The sequence below is a fragment of the Rhamphochromis sp. 'chilingali' genome (assembly GCF_963969265.1).
Source record: "Rhamphochromis sp. 'chilingali' genome assembly, chromosome: 16".
Classification (NCBI taxonomy): Eukaryota; Metazoa; Chordata; class Actinopteri; order Cichliformes; family Cichlidae; genus Rhamphochromis; species Rhamphochromis sp. 'chilingali'.
In genome coordinates, this window is record NC_137943.1 from 6,471,490 (window position 1) to 6,495,444 (window position 23,955).

At 39.5% G+C, this 23,955-nt stretch overlaps 1 protein-coding gene across 6 annotated transcripts in view; it reads right to left on the reverse strand.

The window, feature by feature from the left end:
- ctnnd2b (catenin (cadherin-associated protein), delta 2b) overlaps window positions 1-23,955 on the reverse strand; it is a 234,192-nt gene that overhangs the window by 196,310 nt on the left and 13,927 nt on the right. The window contains exon 1 of one of the 6 annotated variants that reach the window (XM_080861366.1): window positions 7,081-7,147. The exons of the other annotated variants lie outside the window; for them this stretch is intronic. The gene's annotated coding sequence lies outside the window, so the exon portion shown is untranslated. Of the gene's footprint in view, window positions 1-7,080; window positions 7,148-23,955 lie in introns of those variants that run through there. 6 annotated transcript variants of the gene reach the window in all.

Sequence of the window (23,955 nt, forward strand, 5' to 3'; positions counted from 1 at the left end):
AATATTTTAGTCTTGCTTCTATTGCCTTTCTTCTGTCCAGTGTATGCCTCCACCTCTCCAGGCGCTCTTCCACCTGTTCCCTACTCTCACTACAGATCAAAGTGTCATCTGCAAACATCAAACTCCAGCAGCCTGCCAGGCTGTCCATCACCACTGCAAACAAGAAGGGGCTCAGAGCGGATTCCTGTTATAATTCCACTAGGAGTGACAGATGGGCTGTGGGGGTGTGATTGGTAGCTTAAACATCTGGAATTGAGAGCATCCATATTTGGAAAAGCACCCACAGTGCTGAAAGGTTCCCATATGGAAAAGATATATATAAATCTTATAAAGTTTGTATCTGTCTTGTGTGAAACTTGTATGAAAAGCATATAAGAGTGAAAACAGATATAAGATCCCTTGAAAAATTATATAATGAAACTTGTATGTTTTGGATACTTACTAAAACAATGTATGAAAGTAATGAGAAAGTGGCCACTTTCATGAGTAAATCATGTGATTTACTTATATGATTTACTCATGAAAGTGGTCACTTTCATGAGTAATCACATATAAGTTTTTACTATTTCTTTTCCATATGGGTTACCCCATCCATCCATGCACATTTTTCTATCCTTAAGTGCTTTCTATCTATCATTCACATGGATAGCAATTAGGGGTTAGTATCTTGCCCAAAGATATTTGGCATTGAGACTGGAGCAACCAGGGCTCGAACCACCCAAGTGGCTATATGATAGCCCGTCGGGTTATCATATAGCCCGACGGGCGGGGCTGAGATAGATTTTAGTCGCCCAACCGGAGATATCGCTAGCTCCGGGACGTCGGGCTAGTGATTTTGCAAGCCCTGAATCCTGACTATGATCTTTCCCCAGCCTCATTTAAATGATTAAGTTGCCTAAGGATAAACATAAATAAGTTAATCATTCTTTACCTGGGGCAGCTACAAGTCTTTTAACAAAGGAAGTTTGGGAAATCACAGGTTTGAAGACAGAGCAAGAGGGAGAGGACTAAACCCAATTTAGCTGCTTCAGTTTCAAGCTCCTCTGAATGAAGTTATGACTGTGACTTTTAGGTTGCTGTTAATTGATTAGTACCACCTGTGCTTTTCCTGTAGAACAAGTCTAAACGTCTGCTAAATAAACAAATAAATAAATAAACAAGACAAGTAGAGAGAGGAGTGAGCACTTATGTTCACCTTAAAAAGGTGCAGCAGCAGCATTTACAGGTCCTGCAGATTAGGACTGTTTTCCCAGTTAAAGTCCACATGAACCAGATGGGGAATAACAAGGTGCCTGCATTGAACGTATGGCGTGTCAGTACTTCCTCCCACTATACCAGTATCTTGGAAATGGACGCTGCCATCTTGTGCTAGTATCATAATCTGCAACCTGCAAAGAAGTGTGGATGTGAAATTAAGGTCCTGAAGGTTGGATGGCATTTCAGAGATACAGGCCTCTTTCACTGCAGCGACTTTGAACTGACTGACAGGTAAATATATATGTTACTAATGGCATTAATGTTTTATTTAGGTAAACAGCCATTATTAATTTGATAAGTAACATGTGTTAGCCTAATATTCTGTATGATAGCGTTCATGTCATCTATCCTCACACAGAACATATGGAACTCTAATCAGCCAAAATAAGTGACAGTATCCATGTGGACAGGCCGTGATGGTATCACTGATCATTTGACTTTTCACCACAGAGTTGTTGCTGGAAGACAATAGCAGATGGCTTTATGAGCATCATTCAGGGTTAATTACCCACCAACTAAATCTATCTGTGGGAAAAGTGCAGATGCTAATGGGCATTTATATTAAGTGGGTACACAAGCTGACACTGTACCTACAGCAGTGCTGTAAAAGACAGCGTGCATCGCTCAGAATATCGCTTAAGGATAGCAGCTCAGAACAGACCATTATGAGGCATTTGGCCACAATAAAAATCCATTATTTAATAAATATGTATTATTAAAAGCATGAATGCAGAAAGCCAGTTACATGACAATAAAAACCCTTGCCAAGCTACTTCAGAGGGCATCTGCTGTGTTGTTATTTTGCTGCCTGGCTCGCTGAATATGGATCGCAATTAAGTTCGCTCTGATTGTTTTCATTTCATTTATATATTTTAAGCACAAATGCTAATGGCGCTCACTGATATTTGTTGGTGTTTGCTAGAAAGCACTCTTGATTATATAATCAGAATTCACCTAGCAAAGTTCCAAGGACATAGGAGAGCTTACAGGAACATTTTCTTTTTTTTTCTTTTTTCCCATCGCACTCATGTTTCACATGGATGTGGCTAATTACCCAGAAGAAGGTTCAACAGTCAGCCAACACACTGTAAATATTATATTCTAAGGAACAACAGCACTAAGAACCATAGCCTTAAAGCAGTGTGATGGCAGGTGTTGAGGGATGACAGACGTTTGATGGTGTCCATTAAGGTCTAACGAAGTTTTGCACACACTAGAGCTAATGATGCTGATTAAACTCGGTGACAGCTCCACATTATTTGCCCATAATGACACAGAACGGGACTATATTTAATGTAAAATAATGGTGCGGAACAGAAATGCAGAAAACTTAATTAAGGGGAATATTGCAGAAAATTTGCAAATACAAGGGGGAAACTGTCTTTGTAGTCAACTTATGGGTTGCCAAAGGAAATTCAATTTCATTTACACTTATAGGAGGCAGTTTCTCATATTTCAAGCACAGACATTATTACTTTTGGAAGGCATGGTGGGTAATCAGGACAGCTCCCTCAGCACCATTACAGCCCACTCTAACCTGATTTCAGACCTCAGAAAATAAAATCTTAAACAAATGGAATAGAGCTGGTGTTCAGCATTGTTAAAAAGAAAAAAAAAATCCACCAATCCACCAAGCTTTGGGATATCCCCCCTCATATAAAGGTAACTAATAAGCGACTCCCATGAAAGCAATCAACAAACATCCACACGAGAGGATGGGATTGATGAGGTTGTTCTAAGTTCTCTTCTATCATGGTCTGATTATGAGAGCAATTTAGACCAACGCTTAAACAAAGTATGACAATGTTTATCATATGAAAATCACAACATTTGGGGTCATAAAGCTATTTGTAGCATTGCTGTGCTGCTCAACATTTAGGACCAGCTGTAATCCCATCACTAAAGGAAGCAAGCAGAAAGTAGGATATGATGTGCAAGGGAAAACAAGCAAATAAATATTTTTATTTGTAGGTATTAGTGGTCCCCTGAGGATGATTCATCAGAAAAACAGAACTCCTCTTTGGGAGCTTTACTGCTATTTGGTTAGAGTCATATAAGAACTCCTAGTTGTACAAAATGAGTGTCTCCCTCAAAGCACTTTTATGCTTCTCAGTGGAAGAAGTCTCTCCTTTTCTTCCACCCTTAGGCCAAATGTTAACTTTATACACAGGAAACAGTATCTCATGACTGAACTGATGTGAAATTTGATGAGCATGCCCTTGTTAGTTGGCTGAAGACATTCCCTAGTGCCACATTGAAGGCAGACTGTATTTTCTGAATGCCCAAAAGCCTCTACAAATTGTCAGTATGTTGTCCTGTCCAAAACTTTCATAAAATGGGATGTGAACTAGTATACATTGCTAGTCTGTTTTTATGCCTTTGAGTCAGGTGATGTGGGTGTGGACATGTGGGTTTCTTCTATAAACTTTCAGCTAGTTAACATGTCCACTGTGCAGTTGAGCTCACTTTCTGTTTCCTATTTAACAAAACTGATATCAGTTAACAACAATAAAGCGGTTAGCACAGGAAAGAAGCCAAAGCTGCAAGCTATGGCGTCATTAAAATGTGGAAAATGGATGAGGGCTACATAAGAGAACTGAATTTCACATTTTCCTGTTTATTTTTAAAAGACAACTGTATGATTCCAAGGGAATTTATAAATTCAGTTCAATCCGGCCTGTATGTCTGACATCATTAGCAGTTTCCGTGTCCAAACTCCGCTCCAGGTCCCAATATCAAACGAACACTGTGGCATCACTAAGAGATACAAACTGTCTAAATTCCTTCATCTTTAATAAAATGATCAGTGTTGCTGCTATACCAGGTGAAACAATTAAGTTTAACATCCAGGCATCCATGAAAACAGAATTTATTACATTTAATGGAGGTGGAAGTTAGCAGAAAGTTAGCTTGCTAGTTTCCCCCTAAACACCATATACCATGTTCTGACTGAGAGATTTATGATACAAATTAAAACGCACAGCTCCGCTATCACTTCCAACATAAATGAAGACAGAAAACTAAACAGCAGTGACGTTTGTAGGGTTACTGAAGTTGGACTAGCTGATATATAATGAGGTGCTACGTGATCGCTAGGTTAGCATAACATAAACACAGAGAAGGTGGAGGATGAATGCTAACTTTTTTCCACTCGATAAAGGTTAACACAAGGGTTTCCGATGGTTAGGGACAAATGCAATCGCATGGCAGGATGCTGTAAACGGACCAAATGTCAGTTAGGAGAACAACTGAGATAATCCATCCACAATACGAGGTTAGTCATTCATATACTGCTGCATGGGCTGGGCTGTAGTTGCATTGTAAGGTTTTAAAAACTGAGCTTTAAATCGAACAGTGGTAATAAAACCCAAGAGAGGCCGATAGTGACCATTGCCCTTTTTTAGGGGCTTGTTCAGATTAAATAAAACAAGATACAAAACATGTTAAGAACACAACAGCCTTAATAAATGCAGATTAGTTTGGACCCGGAATCAGCATTCATATGTCATCACTTAAAGACCGGATATGTATATAGTGCCAAATCACAACAACACTCACCTCAAGCCATTTTATACTGTAAGGTAAAGACCCTACAATAATGGAAAGAAAATTAACAATCAGACATCCTCGTATGAGCAAGCACTTGGAGACAGCGGGAAAGAAAAATCCTTTTATCAGGAAGCAACTTCCAGCAGAGTCCGACCTGGGGAGGAGCAGCCATGTGCCATGAGCGGTTGGGCGTGTGGGGAGCCAGAGAAGTGAGCCAGAGATTAATAATAACTAATACAGCACTAGACATCACAGCTTTGAGAACTCCCAGAAATGCTAACAAGGCTACAACAAAGCAGAGAAAGCAGAGACCGCACCCCCTGTGGTTTAAGAAGTTTTCTGCTCACTTTGCAGGAGCTGACCAGCGCTACAAAGAAAAACCAATTTTTTTCAGTCAGAGCATTTAGCATGTGTATACATACAGAAGAAAGTCTTTCGATAGAAAACATGTTTTTTAATGTTTTAAAATGACTCAACGTAATAAACACTCACTAATGATTTGGTTGGACTTTACAATTCACACTTTTTCGCCTTCCGAGTTCTCTTGTTGAAGGCCCCAGTTTATTTGTTCTAAAATTAAACTTCACACGGGCTAAAATAAACATCCAACAATGGAATTCAATTAGCAGACTTCCTCTGTGATCCAAGTTGACTGTTTTGATTAGAGATGCCAGTGAAGGCGCCAGGGCGCAGGCATCCCTAGAGGCTTGGAACCGCCTCTCCTTTTTCATCTCTACCTGTTCACACCAACAGTATATATGGCGTGGCCAAGGCATGGATATGACATCATGAAGTTGGGTTTGCAAATAGTTAAAGATGACTGCATAGCAGACAGACAGAAAGTTTCATCCCAGTGTCACAGCAATTTATGCATTTCACAGTTGGTTATAATTAATCTATTTCTGCCTCCAGGCTTCAGGACTTTTAGTTCCATGGCAAGTTCAGAAAGGTCTAAAGCCCCATAAAGACATGACATTCAAAAAAGACGAAGCGATCTGACTATGTTGGTTTGGCCAGCAGCAGGGACGTGCAGAGAGGTTTAAAGGGGCGGGTGCTCAAAGTTAAAAAGGGGCACATTGAACCATGCTGAATAACAACAACACACATTCATCAAGAATCTAATATGGGAAGGGCAGGGCTGTGTTGATCTGAGACTGTAGACATTAAAAAGTCCACAGGAGAGATGGTAGCTGATTAAACAAGTGTCACGAGATAATAACAAAATGCAAAGATTGGTGACAGCGCTTGGAACCATAAGGCAACGAAAAACTGTGACATAAACTCGGCTCTGCCTGTGAATCACTCTTTGCTTCTCTTCTTCCTTCCTTCCCATCATTTCATATATCACTCTCCACTTGCTGTCTATCTGAGAACAAGGCACAACTTGCTATTGCAATAAACTATAATCTAATTATCCACACCTAACAACTCTTGCACTTAATCTGTAATAAAATGATGACAGAAAAATGTTATAGCACTGCCTTTAGTAGCCTCATACAGCTCCTACTGTTTCCTCCTCATGTCCTTACCAGCCATGTCTGCACAATGTTATATCATGAGTAATATTTTTTAAATCCAGCTAAATAAAACACACACATGCACACACAGTGACATTTTAGACCTTCTTCAGAATACTGTATATACTATGGGCATCCTTACATTATTATTTATTACTAGAGCTACAATAATAAACCAATGAGGAGGGGGAAGTAATAAATATGAAATAATGTATTTATGATGATTCCATTTGTTTCACTATCCACTCTGTGCAGGGCAAAGCTTATTACATTTTTAAACTGTAGAGACACAATCATTTTACTGCTGTAAAATCCAAATTTTGTCTTATTTAAAATATAAATCTAATATAATCTGCTTTTTAATGTATGTTCTTTAAAATACAGCGTGTGTTTTTTAATATATTATAATTATAATAATTATTATGTGGACATGCATATTAGATCGTTTTTTAGTGAAATATAATCCCTCCAGAAAGGCAGGAAATGCCCAGAAACTTACTTTAAAACTAAATATGTTCCCTAAAACGGTGACAGAGCTACAGACCCATGACAGCCTTACACAGGTAGCCAGCAGCTATGACCAGCACTACTTGTGCAGTTAATAAAAGGACAGGTAATGTTTGTCGCGCTGTTGCACACACAGCACGCTCGTTTGTTTCAGTTAGTCAGTTGCAACAAGACAGCTTACCAACGTGTACGTAATAAGCTAATACTCCTGTGTGCTGCACACTACAGTGTACGCTGTACACCTACTTACTGGTTTTGTCGCATCAGTCTGTGTCTCTGAGTTAACTTGTGTTTCTCCTACAGCTCCGGACCGCAAAAAAATGCGCGTGCTCTTTGTGAGCTCGTTCCCGGCTCGTAACCAGCGCGTTCTGCCGTCGAGGGCGATCATTGGTTAAATGTGATCATGTGACTGATGCAAGCCAGATCCTTTTATTTAGCAAAACTATGATTAATAGTTAAATATTATTGTTGAGGGGCACAGACAGGACTCCGCACGCACACACACATAAAATAAATAAATAAATAAATAAATAAATAAATAAATAAAAAAAATTTAAAAGTTGCCTCAACAAAAGGGCACTTTGGGCACTCATCAGGAAAGGGGCGGGTGCTCAAGCCCCTCTAGCCCCCCCCCCTCTGCACGTCCCTGGCCAGCAGTCATACAAAGTAACGGTGGCCTCAACAGAATCTGAAGGTCCTGTTTTTTACATTTTTATTTCTGTTTCTGTTGCACAAATCCTTAACAACATCTGAACTTTATCAACAATCTATCTGTCACAGGATTTCTTGCCTTTACCTCTCTTCAAAATATTGAGGTAAAGGTTAGTGCTCGAGCATTCGGTGGCAATCACAACTGAAAAACTTTATTAGGATCTTGGTCCCTCCAGGTAAACACAGAGAGCTCGGAGTTCAACTTGCTGAAATGCATATGTACACTGGCATTTCAAAAACATTCTTTGTCTTTGCTATCTATCATGTTAACTACCACAGCACACCGATGATGTTAGCATAAAAAATCTTCCGATTACATTAGCAGCTAGCATGAATGAAACTGTAAGTATGAAAACCGTAAGTTCGGATTCAATAACAGAACACGCATCATTAATGTTAACAATGAAAGACATGAGTGACTACAGGGCATCCCAGCAGGGCTAAACTTCCAAGAAACAATATCAAAGAATCTAATCATTCTGCTGCTTATTTTCTCCTCACATTCATATAAAAAACAACTACTTTTGAATAACTAAGCTGATTTTTGCCACTTTGTATATTAAAGGAGACCAATTGTGTTCATTTCTAAGTTCATGTTGTTATTTTAGGACTTATCTTGTAGAGTAGCTTCCCAAGCTGACTCTCTTTTGATTGGCTACCTCTCACAAACAGATGCTTTGAACAGCAGTGAGTTTCAAAGCCGTGTAGCTGAGATGAAACTATTACAGCTACCTGCTCAGTGTGAGTAGGCATATGCTCCCATATAGAAAGAGACATACTTATTCTAATGAACACCATTCTATATACACTCACACTTTAACTCTTTAACCTCTCTCATTATCACTTTTTCTTCAGCTGGGAGCAAGCAATATGCTTAAATAAGAGTTTTCTCACACACACACACACACACACCATATGTCACTCTGTGATAGTGACTGTGTCATTACAGCTTAACCTCGGCACATTGAGTCAGTCTGTTGGGGACTGACTCAAGGGAAGGCAGCAAACATCTTGCTGCAACAGCACAAGCCTGATCTGTTCGCAGCAGTGTAACGTTTTAAGAGTGCACACTAAATAATCTTCCTTGCTGATGGTGACAGTATGGAGTTAAAGGATGTTCTCGACAGGCGGCACTGTCTCAGTCTTAGATAAGACAGGAAATACATATATCTGGCCGAGGTGGAGTTAAATCCCTGTGACAGCCAGCAGTTGGCTTAAGTTTTTATACGTTCATTGATTAACTGTGATTTTTTTTCTCTTTTTATTACAGCTGTTTCATTCTTTTGACAGCCGGCAGTGATAACATGTTTCATTTTCCTGATGGCTTCCAAAATAATCAGGAATCTTTCCATATCCGGATAGAGCAAAAGGCAATAAAAAAAAAGACATATTTACAGTAATACTAATATTGTCTGGCTGACTCAACACAGCAGTTTAATGAATGACCCCAAATCTGAATTGGCAGGAAAATTGCTGCTTCTGTTCTCCTGGAAAAAGCCTCACAGATAATATGGGATTTATTCTAAAGCTGTCCAATAAAGATTTATATCTTCCAAAGGGCAAAATGCCTATGCCTGATGTGATAAATGTCACCCATACTGACACACCTGTAGAGAATTATCACCTAACATTATAGCACTCTCTCAGCTTGACCAACCTTTATAGCATCTTTCAGCTCATTGTTTCTGGTTTCCAAAGACGCAGTTGGTTTCAGTCTCATTGCTCTCATCAGCCTGCCTTTCAGCAGCAGCAGGCATCTGTTTTTCACAGGAAAAAGCTCTGATGAAACCCTTCACAGCTTGCTCAGAACCAAATGTCAGGGAAAGGTAGCAACAAGATGGTGAACGCAGTGCAGAGTTTGGCAGCTAAAGAGCCAGAAAACCAAAGTGGAGCTAAAAAAGGAGTGAACATCACTGAGGATGAATGCTAATGTTGCTTCATGTTTAACATTCCAAACAGTTTGGTCAGATTATACGGTGACAATATCTTAATATTGTATGTGTCTGGCTAACAGTTCATATAAAAGATATGGGGTTTAGGAATAATAAAAAGATGAGACATTTAAGATCCTTACTATAACTATATTGTCATAAAAATAGGGTCACAAATTCATAACCAACCTTTCATGAACTTTGTGCTAAGAAAGAAGAGGAAGTGCCAGGGTTCAACTTCTTTTTGTTTTTGTCTTAATCTTGCCATTCCTACTAACATAAATATATTGTAGACCATGCATTCTAATTCCCAACTCATCACAAGGACCAATTTTTCCACAAAATTCAATTTTATTTATACAGCACCAAATCACAACAACTGTCGCCTCAAGGCGCTTTATACTGTAAGGTAGACCCTACAATAATACATACAGAGAAAAAACCAACAATCATATGACCCCCTATGAGCAAGCACTTTGGCGACAGTGGGAAGGACAAAAGGCAGGTGGGATGGTAGCTGCCTAAGCTGATGGGGCGGGAGGTATAGTCCCTTCTCCCCCATCACCACGAGCTATTTTTAGAAGCCTTGGGTCCTGCTTCCACCTACCTGAACATTGTTGCAGACCTTATACACCGTTTCATGGAAATAATATTCAGCGGAATAATGTGCCTGCCACAAAGTAAAAATGGTTCAGGAACGATTTGAGGAGCACAACAATGAGTTCGAGGTGTTGATTTGGCCTCCATATTCCACAGATCTCAAACCAATCAAGCACCTGTGGGATGTGCTGGACAAACAAGTTGATCCATGAAGGCCCCACCAGGCAACTTACAAGACTTAAGGATTTGTTACTAACATCTTGGTGCGGATACCATAAGCCCACCTTCAGGCGTCTAGTCCATGCCTGGATGGGATAGAACTGTTTTGGAAGCAAAACGGGGGCCGACAGATTATTATGTAGTTGTTTATGGGATGATTGTAAAAGCGCTCAGTAAACCACTAAGTTAAAAATGTAGTACAGTATACTATACAAATGCAAATGCAACAATACAACATAAAAAGAGGGTATACAGTGGAAGGTGTTCTTGTGCTCCTGTCTGGTTTCTGCACTGCTACATTCACTACTAATGTGACCAGTTGACTTTATATAACACACTGCTGACTGTGCATAGTCAGCAGTGCTTAGGATACCACCCAGAATGAGCAAATGCTCAAACGGCTAAAATACTTTCCTTACATTGATTCCATACATCTGGCCACAAAGCAGCAATAAGGAGTAAGATGTCAGTCATGTCATTTTCAGAAGAAACCTGCTGGGTGCAGAGGTCATAACTTTGGAGCAACTGGGAATGAAAAACTGTAAATGCGCATTTTCACGTGGGAGTTACACTGTGATTCTGACGTACAACGCTCAGCACAAAAACAAGTTCAAGCAACCAAGGACTGAGGCTCAGTGAGATTAGAGAGACTACATCCTTGTATCTGTATGCTTGAAGTGCACACAGTGCTATACTGTAAAACTTCACTTAGAGAGTCTATACCAGCAGCTGTTCGGCTAAGTATGATAGATTTACAAATAGAGATGTCTCCGTCAGTCCCCTGGAAATTTTTTTTATCCCATCTGAACAATTTTATTTGTTTCCTCTTTCTCTGAACATGGAAATAAAGCAGAAATAAATCCTCAAGTCATTTCCTCTCTTCTTATTTTCTCTCAGAATGTCTCTTAATCTCCAAATCTATTGCTTTTCACATACAGCGAGCTTGTGTTTGTGTTGTTATACTCGCGGGGACATTCTTTTGCTGAAAAGGGTTTGCATAGAGCCAAATTGAAATTAGAATGCTTTTAACGATCTTATTAAGTCATAATCCTACACGAGAGTCTGCATTTTTGAAGTTAAGACACCAAAACTGTTCAAAAATTAAGATCACACAGGCCTCATCTTTACTCATTATCTTGTCAAGTGAAGAAATCTTGAGGAAATCATTTCAAAACTACTCCCATATCAATGCAAATCTTCTTCACGGGGTATCCTGGAGGCGTGTGCTGATCCCAGGCTGGAGAGAGTCGAGGCTTATTGACGAATAAGAGTGTAATATTTCAGGAAAGTTCCGCCAAGGTTACCCTGTGAGTGTGAAAACCTGCTCATTTATTAGGAACTTGCTTATTTGAGTGATTTAATGCCAAAAGACTGAATGACTGTGAAACCCCCTGCAGTTCATCTAATCATCACTCACTAACTGGACTGCGCTCACTGAAGTGAGAGACAAATCATGTTGCAGAACCGCGAGGCATGACGCATCAGGAGCAGACTGACACAAATGAAATGAGCTTGAAACATCAATCCAGTCAACAGCACAAGCTTTCAAATGGTCAAAAGTATATTGACAGACCTCCTCCTTACGCCATTTAGTTCAAGATCGGCAACAGGACTCGATCCCATCCAGCACCACTAGCGTGAATTGTAACGCTCGTAATGATCAGCCTTGCTCAGCCGTGTTCCTCAATCTTGTGGAAGGATAAGTGGTTACGGTCACATCAGCAGATTATCATAGTGCGGGGGAAGGGGTTGGGGCGGCTTTGGAGGCGGAGGTTGATGGTGGTGGTGGTTGGAGACGGGGTCTGAGCGATCAGATTTAGGGGTAATGCCTTGCTGTTGGCACACTGTCCTTGTTGGAAAAACTTATGCAAAGACAGAAACAAGCTGCTTTTTTATTTTTTCCCCAAATAATATCAAATAAAGGACAGTTTTTATTTGCATCAAAAATTCAGCGGTCCTGCTTTATGTGACACATCCTTTGCCTAAACTCTTAGTTTAGGAGGCAAGTCATAAACTGCTTTAAAATGATTGGCTGCCAGTGTTGTCACTGGCAAGGTTACGGGACAGCAGCAGGGATCCACCTCAGGATAGCCTCAGGCAGGAGAGAGTGAGAGACCTGAAACCATGTGGGCAGCAAAGCTGACCTAAACACACACACAGACACACACAGACACACACACACACACACAAATCGCTAATGTGCTCTTATTGACAAACACACATACTCGCACAGGGAGTATGCCAGCTTTCCCAGTACGTTCAATAAAATGCTGGAGTCACATTTAGAAACGCAAGCAGCCATGTTTCCACTGTAAAGTACATGACAGTGATTATATTCACTTTATGGAGATTTTCATACAAGGTTTTTTTAACAGGTAAAAAAAACAAAAAACAAAAACCAAGGCAAAAGACATAACATAACATAATCCTGTTTTATTCCCAGTCCATCCACTAATGTCATTTAACTGATGCTCTCCCACTGGTATCAGTATACAGTGTGCCTTCATGCTGTGGGTGGTAAATAAGTGGATGTCTCTCCTGTCTCAGCGTCTTTCCTCCTGCATGCAGAGTTTCACACATGCAGCCTGGTTATTGTCTGTGGCACACAGAGTGACCCAGCAAACTAAGTCTGGTAATTGTGTGGATGCTGCAGACATTTGAATGGTAAAAATGCTATTTTTACCATTCAAATTTTACAATATTCTGCTATTTCTGCTCTTTCCTGCTATGACTTTTGGTGCTCATAACTTCTATACTTTTTGAGATATTAAATTTTTTATGCAATTTTATTCCCATTGAAATAAATGGACCGCATTATCAGTGTGGTCACTGATTTTGCTAGCCGGGGTGAGCTGTGTTTTAGCTTAATGAGATCAGCAGCCGTTCTCAGAGCGGGAGGTCAGGGTTCGAATCCCGCTTATGGCAACATTTTTTTTCAGTAAACAGTTAAACTCTTTTCAACACAAATTTCAGCTTCTTTACCCCTTTTCAGCAGAGTTTTTGGCTTTTCACCTCTTTTCAGCAAAAATTTCTGCTTCTTCACCTGTTTTCAGCAGAATTTTCAGTTTCTTCACCTCCTTTCAGCACATAGTTTTACTTCTTCAGCTGTTTTCAGCAGATTACACAACAGGGCATTCACACAGCATTTTCACAGGAAATGCAACTTTTACTAGGTTAAAATATTTCCGCTAAGTACTATTTTTCCTCTACGTTATTGCAGTTCTGCTAAGTAATTACATTTTTGCTAAGTTCTTATGCTTCTGCAAAGCTATTACAATTTTTGCAACTTTTCATCTTTTTCATCTATTTTCAGCAGACAACTTCAGCGTTACAGCATCCACACAGCATTTTCACAGGAAATGCACATTTTTCTAGTTATCTTTGTGTTTCTGTAACGATCCATCCAATCCAATTGGGGCATTTTTTTAAGCCACACCTTTCTTGTGATATATTTCACATAGGACAACTGGAGAGGCGAGAATCCGCTTCTTGTTATAGCTGGTGAATAGTGCTGTATGAACCAAATACAAGCAATTTTCTAACAACTTTCCTGGTGGAACACTTCTTGCCTAACACTAACTTTTCCCTTAATGCACTTTCAACCAAATCTTCACCCTCTGATTTAACGATTACTTTAGAAGGACTTGCTTGTCAGAATCATTTGGTATGTACTGAGCACACTTCTTAGTAGTGCTCATGAAGACTTGCTTCTCATGACTCCAACATCATGTAGTCAGTTGTCTCCCTATAAATTATGCTACTCTAACGAACAGGCAAATGTGGGCAATTCAGAGCTTAAGACATTTAAACTTTTATGTACTCTAATGGTACTCTGCAAGGGCACAGCTTTGAATGTGCTACAGAGCTGAGAGTGTTTTAGCTTGAAAGAAAAAAAGAATATAGAATCACATTAATTTGAGTGGGGATGTTGATCTTTTTGCCAGTTGTGAATACAGGAGGAGACTGAAAGAAATAAAAAAAAACAAAAAAACACCAAAGTTTCCACCTCTTTCTGCACAGCTTCACCCCCCAGGCGGTGGCCAAAAACTTAAAAAAGAACGGAAACAAACTGTTCACTGAAGGAGCAGCTCCGCATCTTCATAACAAAGTAGCCCTTGTTTAATGCTACATCTCTGTCTCCAAACAACAAGCCAGAGCAACTATAAATACAATCAACACCATGAATTATACATAATTTCCACAGATCCTCAGGGTGAGCTATGTTCATGAGAGGCTCCATCACATGGTGTAATTACAGAGGTTACAACAGTGGTGATAAACATATTGCGAAAACAAATTAAAACTTGTGCTACCCTGTTCGCCACAAAAGAATCCAAAGCTGCCTGCGAAGGAGAATTCAGAAATGAAAGTTACTGACTGAGAGAGCCTTCAAAGCGAGCAGTGCTGGTCAACTGCAGCGTTTTGTAGAACCTGCCAGAGGCTTGTTACAACTAATTTTCAGAGGGTTTAGTCAGTACTGCAAGGTTATATTTGCAGAGTGGGGTCTACCAATCGTAAAACCACAGGTTCGGTTCCTGGGATGTTTCTCAGGCAACATTCCCAAGACACATCCCAGCAATAAAACAGACAGACTCTATCAAAATATGCCCGAGGAGCTCATCCAAACCTTTAATTCCAGCAAAGGGAAATCTTAAAACTATACCTTTCTATGCTTCCAACTCTGTGGGAAAGGTCAGCCCGTTCTCACTCCCGACGCGTAATATACCAACAATTTGTCACGTCTCGAGGCGTTCCATGGGAACGCGAAAGGTGACCTTCCTATGCTACGCGTCGGATTTGTATACCCTCTAACCCTAACCATAACCTTATCCCTAATCTTAACCACCACCTTAAATGCTTTCCAAAGTGATTTAAGTAGAATAAACGTACATGTGTAGATCATTCCAAACGGTTCTCATATTTCCTCATTGTCAACTCGTAATATAGGGATATGTTGGATGGCCGAAAGCGCAATATACCGACGATTTGTCACCTAGCATAAAATGTTACGCTGTGGGAGTGACAACGTGTTGGAAAGGTTTGGTCAAAGTCTTTTCTTTGACAGCATGACTGTGCCCCAGTGCACAAAGCAAGCTGAATGAGGTTGGGTTGGATAAACTCGGCTGGCCTGACCTCAACCCTATAAAACACTTCTGGGAAGAACTAGAACGGACACTGCAAGCCAGACCCTTTGGTCCAACATCCAAATGCTCTTCTGGATGAATGGGAAACAATTCTCAGCACATTCCAAAATCTTGTAGAGAGCCTTGCCAAAAGAGTGGAAGCTACTATAGCTGCAAAGAGGAGACCAACTTTTTTTTAAATACCTTGTGATCTAGAAAAGAATGTCATGAAAGCTCCTGTAGGTCTGATGTGTAGGTTGCCGAATATTTTTGTTCATATGGCGTATTAATATCTGCAAGTGTCTTGCATATTTGTTTCATCTAGTGGCCCTTTACATGCTGTTTTATGCTAAATTTAATTCTCAGAATCTCTTTAGTGAAGTGAGAGAATGCAAATCAACAATATCAACATTACCATTTACACTAGATGAAAGGTAAGAGTATTAATAGTCAACAGTTAACTCTTGGAAACATAAATGTCTGCACAAAAATGCTTGGCCATTGCTGTGATATTTAATGTATAATTCCAGTATGTACACCAACCGATGAACCAAATAAAGGATTTAATGACTTACTGATCCACAGCCTTCTGGTGCCATTGAAATGACCTATTTCATCTGCCATAATTGTGTAGAAGTGCAGCAACATATCACCATAAATGATCTTTTTTTTTAATGATGTCCAAGAAAATATTACTAATATTACTAAATTATTACTAAATTATATTGTGCCAACATTTAGGCAACAGAAGACAAGGGGATAAATTATTTACTGTTCCTTTAACTAATATAGTTAATGTTTTTTTTGGATGGGGAGCTCAAAAATAAATAAATGCATAATTTATCAAAATAGTTAATTTTTAAATAATGGCATGATTTGCTATAATCTGTCATTTAAAAAATAGAAAAAGTAGTTCTTGCATTAAGTGAAAAATAAGCTTCATTTTTAAGAACAACTAGTCATTATCCAATCTAACAAAAAAGTCAGATTTTCTCACCTTAACATTTCTCTTAACAATATTTTCTTTAATGTTATAACACAATTCAAGTTGACCTTGAAGACCTTTGTGAATGTAAGCTAAATGACCCCACTGCAAAGTTTTATCACACTTCATTCAAAACGTTATCACGTTCACAGAATGACACCGGTGCATGCAAACACTACCATAAACCTAACCTGCTTGGCAGAGGTAAAAAAAAAGGGTTATGAAAATGAAAAAGCTCAAACAAGGACACAAGTTGTCTGCTAAAGTTGTGAGTTTCTACAGTATGCATTAGCATTCAAAGCATAAAGCACAATCCACTGCTACGCCTGCACGGTGTCTGCATACATAGAACATACATCTGAGGAAAGATAAGCTGACCATAGAGGAATTCATCCTTGGCAAAAGCATTCAGTACAAAGGCTTCCCATTGCTATTCTCAGCACTGCAAGCATCACCATTACCACCCCGGAGCACTACTAGCACACTGGCTAGTTACTATAGTGCCATGCATAATACATCAGCCTGACTTTGAAGGGCTTTTCTCTACAGATATGACATCACTGAAGAAATCGCTTATGGAAGGCAGCATCAAAGTTCCGCGGCCGCCTTCAGCTTCTGCCTCGGACCGTGGCTAAAGCTCAAGCCCAAGCGTGAGAGCGTTGGCATCAAACAGCCGAGATGACGGTTTAATGCGAGTTGGGGCACCTTGTGAAACACTGAAATGTCAAGAAGCAAATACCTCTTCAAAAACACTCGTAAGTATCATTTTAAGCTGCAAATGTGACCATTCTGGACAATTTTGGAGAGATAAGAATACTTGCTGCTTTCCTAATGGGTCATGCTTTCTGAGCATGACAAATCAAAGTCTTCCGGTTACTTTTATGGGATGCTCTGATGCCTCTTTGGCCTGACAGCACAGACATGTTATGCAATTTGAGAACAGAGCTATCAAAATCATCTTACATCAGGACCAACACAGCAGATGATGTCAAATGATGAGTCTTCATCCATTCAGCCATCCATTCATATTTACAGCTGGCCTTATGACCCCCATTAAATTAGCATTAGCGGCGGTTTGCCACGGTTATTTTTAGTGCTTATCACCCACTACAAGAACTGAACCAATTCCGCTTTCTTTTGATTCTTGCTTGCGAGGCTTCATCTAAACATAAAATAACATAAATGGAGAGATTCCCTAAGCTGCATGCCCACTTTCAGTGGGCTTCGTTTTGGCTTCTTTTCATCATTATCTCCAGCAGAACAGGACATGCTGTTGCATTCCCAGTAGCACTGATACATTTTTAGCAGTTTGTACAAAACAGTGCTGAGCTGCAGATGGGTTTGAATTGCCACAAAGCAACAACACAAAGCCACAACCGGCACTTCCCCCAAGCATCTGTTTAGCTTTGTGAGCTAAAAAAGAAAAGTGGATGCAGAGGCTTATTAAGCCACCTCTCACTACTGAGATGACACACGCGTTTCTGCTTCAGACTGGCCTGTCGTAGTCACTGCAGTGACATATGTGCCTTCTCAGTACTGGCTGGGATTCCTCTTTTTCCTCTTTAGCGAATGAAAAAATGATGCCACCTCTGCCCTGGAGTGTATATGGTGTGGCCAGTTTCTTCTCTTTCTCTCTTGCAGTACTATAAATAGTGGAGAGTGCTGCTGTCTCTCATATTTCATGTGTCACTGGCTCCCACAGTCACAAGTGAAGAATGCTCACCACATATATAAAGCCTCTTCTTGCCTCCCTCTTCACTCGCTTGCACTACTTCACTCTCCTGATAATCATTCTCCTCGTTCCTCTCCGTGCTCAAAGACCAGGTCTGACTCACCTTTTTTCAAACAGCAAGGACTGCAAGAAAAAGTAAAGCATTTTGAATCACATTAAGCTTGCCATGATTTTTAAAAGAAAAGAATAATAGCAGTGACTTTACACTTTGTGTTTTAATTTGAATTTGTAAAACGAACACTTGCAAATGCTCAAAAGTCAGGGTAGTGCAGCACTCGCATCGAAACCCAAGGCAGCAGTGCTACAATTAAAGGCTGTATTGGAGGGTATGCACATACATAATTTTCTACCAATCAAAAGTTGGTGGTCATTTAGAAATGCCTTTTACTAGAAGGAAAACCTTAGATACAATTATGTTTTTTGACAACCAGGGTGGTTTACCATAAGACTTGGATAGTGTAACTTGTGGATACTGCCTGAGCCGTGGTGCAAGTGGAGCACAGGCGAAGTTTGTTGTACCTGAGCTTTTTGTCGTTTTAATTTGTAGGGTTCTCATTTTGTTCATTCTGCTATTTTCAGCAACTGACAAACAAAATCTGTTAAAGGTGAGAAGCATGCCGTCTAGCTCTACTCCCATCAGTGACTAAAAAAAGAACAGAGGAAAAGATAAGCTAGTATATGTTGATTGTACCCACTTAACCCTCTAACTTCAATCAACCTTTAAGCTAGCTAAAAATAGGACTGTACTGTTGTTGAGATGCTGAAAAAGCTTGCCCACAAAAGGCTTTTTCACATCGGAGGCTACGATAAGGTTGCGTGAATTACCTAAAATTTTTGTTGAGCTGGCCGTTGATGACATTTTTGGCAGGCGCTCATAGTCATCAGGTGTACGCCTGTGCGCCTGTTGCTTCTCATTCTACAGTTCTACAGGTTGTGTGAATATGTGTCACACTGTGCTGATGTCAAAGTTCAGCTGTGTTGAAGTTTGACTGGGACACCTGTGAGTGCTCCCTGGTCAGCGGGCTTGTGCTCTGGTTTGTTCAACGCAGCGGGAAACTATCATTGTGCAGCATAAACCATAGAAAAGAATGGGGTTCAGAGTGCAGTGCAGTGTATGCTGCTTCCTATATGAAAGGCAGCAGTCTTAAACCAACTTTAAAGTAAATATATCCATGTTGACTGCTAAAAAATGGTTTTGGTCATAGCTAATTTCCTCATTCATGAGTATTGTATGGAGGGGAATTTTTTAGATAACGTAACCCATAAAGTTGTGTTAAAACTAGCAGCTTTGAGTAACAGGAAATTATCGTTGTTTTTGCCTTGATCAGCATTTGATTATGGTTGGGGTTGTTTCATGCATCTTTTAATGCATAGCGTGTAATTTAATATTGTACAGCTGTACCTTGCTAGTAGAGAAGGAAGCTAGCAACTTCCCAGTGTTAGCTAGTAACTTCCCAGCTTTACCCATTCACTGTTTTTTTTGTTTGTTTGCTTTGTTTTGGGTTTTTTTTGGTAAAGCGAGTGATAGCTAAAGGGCCAAACCCCAGGCTGCAAACAATCGTATCAGTTGCTATGGCTACATTTTTTTTTTTATCAATGATGCTTTAGCTGTGGTGATTTGAAAAATGGAACCAAATCTGAATCTGCGAGTGTATTAACTCGCATACGCTGACCACAAAACTCACACTTTTCACACATTTTTATGCCACATGTGCATTCCACACACACATACATGCACAGCTAAAAAGAATTCCATATCTGAGGTGGGGCCATTTTAATAAACCAGAGTGTTATTACTTTGTTGCATCTGATGGGCTTTTCCTAAGGTTTATTATTTAAAAACACTTTACGGTTGAAATCATATTCTGATGTATTACAAGGCTATTGCATTTCATTTCCTTCCACTTACTTTAAATCAACATCTTTTAGTTTTTTGTCCTGGTGTGACGTTCATCAAGACCTAATAGCAAGCTCTTTCCTTTTCAGTGTACCTATTTTTCTACTCTTCTAATAATAATTTCCTGTCCTGATTCACATATTATTTACTGCTTCTGAAGCATTTGTTGTGCTCATAGTTCTCATGGTAGAGTAAGTGCACGAGGGTGTTTTTCAGCCTAATTATAATGGTCATGTGGTGCAAGAAATTCGTATTAATTACATTTTTTCTAGGCACAGAGTAGCCAGATGCCCCCACTTCATCTTGAACACAACAATCGACTCAAACAGCCCTGTGGAAGTTGCTGCTCAATGTAGAGAAAACACTGAATTATCTTTTAACCTCTCCTAAATGGGAAAACAATAATGTAGCTCTCTTTTTTTTTAACCTCGAGTGAGTGTTTGGCTTCAAAAGTAGGTTTTTATTGGGCTACTTTTTGTCACTGAAATCTGGCAACAGATGTACAAAATTCTGGCAACAGATGTGCTCAAATCTGGCAGCAGATTTAACAGAGCTCAGAGGGTGGACATATGAAATTATCTGCAACATGCTTTAATAATCTGTCAACAAAAGACCACTAAGCTCTAAACCAAGGCTAAGGTTTTAGTTTTTACAATAATATTAAATATCCATTTTATCCAGCCAGCTGCTCTGTCGTGGCTTACAAACTATAATCACATCATCTAAACTATTATGATGGTTTAAACTAGCAGTGAACCCCAAACATTTTCTATTCTCAGTAGAAATTCCATAATGTTGTAATCTACGACAGAATTACAAAAACTTCTATAATCCCAATGCCACTACAGGAGCATCTCCTCAATTATCTACCTATTTTCTTCCAGAGATAGAAAACCATTCACACCTTTGGTCTATTTAGAATCGCCATTATCCTAACCACAAGCATGCCTTTGGACTATGGGAGGAAGCTCGAGTACCTGTAGAGAACCTACACAGAGAACACGCAAACTCCACACAGAAAGGCCTCACATATGAGTTCAACCCAAGGACCCTCTTGTTGTGAGGCTACATTGCTATCCACCACACCACCACGCCGTCCCTCTCAGTGAATCTTTTTGGTTGTAATAACTTAGTTAGCTTTAGGGACGGATCATGACTAAGAGGTTAACATAACGAACATGTGCTTAAAGTTATAATGTAACTTGGAGATTCTAACCCATCCAAGCATCTATATCTATTTATTCTGGAAGAGGCTATAAAAACTGAAAGAATCTGACAAGGGTCAGTCAGTTTGAGGATATATTAAACTTTTCTGTTGGTAAGACTGATGCTTTTACCACTGTTAGTCGGTGTTAGCTGTTATTAGCCATTTTTGGTGAAATGGTCTTTGAATATAACTTTGTTGGACTCTGATTGTGATGCTTTTTGAATAAACTCTCACGTGATGTGAGACTGTGAGAGTGTAATCAAACTTATTTTTAGAGGGAAAATGTGATTTTTAAGATGCTAAGTCCTAACATTAGCTAGCTCATTGTTAGCTTATAACCAACTATTGGTTGTTTAGCTAGTTCTTGTCAGCTGTCTGGACATGGACATGTCTGATCTACTGACGATAAGTAGTTGTGTCAATATTGGGAATAATATGTAAATGTGTTAGAACCGCGACTTCGGTTCAGTAGATGAGAAGGAAGAGGACTGACACGTTCCCAGATACTGTAGGGGATCACAATAGGAGGGGCTTCTAAAAACCTTTAACTTGACATTAAGTGGCCTGTTGCTCTATAACTTAATTTCCTCCTTACCTCCCATCATAATTGTTGCTCACGAGCAGAAGGTGGCACAAAAAATATGAGTCTTACAAAACTGCGTAAAGGGAGTACAACTTCATGCTCCAACACTGTTTGGACACTGCACTGTTAGATCTTCGAAACTGAGGCTTTTTGAAGTTAGAGCTGGGAAAATTAATGCAAAAATATATACATATATATGTATAAATAAAATAAACACAGGGTTTAATAGTGGAAGCAGATAAACATGCAAAATGAAAGACCATGCAAACCTTTCAAGATTTAAAGGAAAACATTTTTAAAAAAGATCGAGTGAAACCGACTTTGAAGCCGCCCTGCTGTAGAACTAGAAGATGCAGACGTGTAAATTTTGAGAGGCCACAAAAACTGTTAAGCTCAAAATTATAGCTGTGTCAAGATGAATGCCTCCTCTGTGAAACATTTCAAAACGCAATATATTTTGATTAACAAGTTGACTGAAATAAGTGGAGGGCATACATAGCCAGCAAAATAGGTGACGTCAGTCAGACGACCAGGGTCGGACACAAACACGTGGCTCTAATGTTCTAGTGCACCATCTAGGGCTGAACGATTATGGAAAATAATCTAATTGCGATTTTTTGCCCCAATATTGCGATTGCGATGCGATATGCGATTATTTTTTAAGGTCTTTGTCTTCTGTATTATTAAACAAAGACAAGCAATACATCATATAGTATGGCCAATACTATATTACATTAATTTTAAACTGTTCTTTCCTGGAAGACAGACCTCTGTTATGATGACATGAGGTGATGCATGAATTGATGACTGACATTTTTATTTAACTTCTTCAATCACAACAGTATATTTGAACATACACAATAGTTTATTTTTAGCTTACAAACATCTGAGCATAAAGTGCTGACAAGGAACCCTGGTGTAAACATTAAAATGAAAGTCAGTACAATGTGCAGATTGCAGAAATATACATAAAAAAAATCAGTGGCTTTACCACACTCAGTTTTTCGACATCTGTGAACTACTAGACAGTCATTCAATTAAAAAATAATATTAAATAAATAAAACTAATAAATAAAAAATACACACATCTTACTGATCTCTGCAGTCAGTAACATTACACATAAAGTGCAAACATAATAGCAATTGTGTAAACACACACACACAAACACGCCTTTAAAATTTAAAGGCGTGAAATTGGACGGTCTAGCCTTCTGAATCAGAAGGCTAGTTCTGATTAGCGTCACCGCTGTCTCGGTGGAGTTTAATAAACTCGGCCGTCTGCTTCTTGCTATCTAAAATATAACCAGACACTGGCGTAAATTCTCGACTGTCTCATACTTCTGTTTAATAAGTTTTCTGTTTGACGTTTAGTCAGCTGTGTGAAAACCAAGGAGGAACCCACCCGGGGGATTAATAAAGTTTTATTTTATCTAATCTAATAACTTTAATCTCAGCCAAACCGATTTACTCACGAACAAACAAAACACTGAAAAAAGCCCAACAATAACATTTTTAGGTTGTCTAAGTGACTTATATATTACGTTTAACCCGAGCAGCGAAACTCCGCGGTGATCTGAAAATGATGTGCCGGGAGTTGTGCCGTTCTCGGCCGCATCAGTAACCCTCGAGCTCCCGGCTAGCTGTCGAGCTGGTGGGTAGCAGACGCCTCTGAAAACGTCGAAGCACTTTTGCAAATATGGGATATCTTGATAAACCGAGCAGATATTTGATGTTTACACAACTACTTTCTCGCCTGAAAATATGTTAAAAGTTTATTTTGTGACCCAGAAAGATTAGTATGAGTAATTTTAAAACTTAGTAGCGGCCGCCATTGTTGGAAACTGGAGTTTGGCTGGGCCGCGCTATGAATTCTGGGATATGGTAGTAATTTGGACAGCCTTCGGCGCGTCGCTGTGACGTAATCGGTCTACAAATGCGGCCTCAGGAGGATGCAGCCCATGAATTTGGACATGTCCAGAGTATAATCGCAGCCTTTACGGTTAGAAAATTGCACTTGATCATGTCGCGATATTATCGCAAATGCGATATATCGTTCAGCCCTAACCATGACTCCTTTTGGAAGTAATTCTTTGACAATCAAATGTAATGAGTGTTTATATAAATGTAAGGAAGAGGC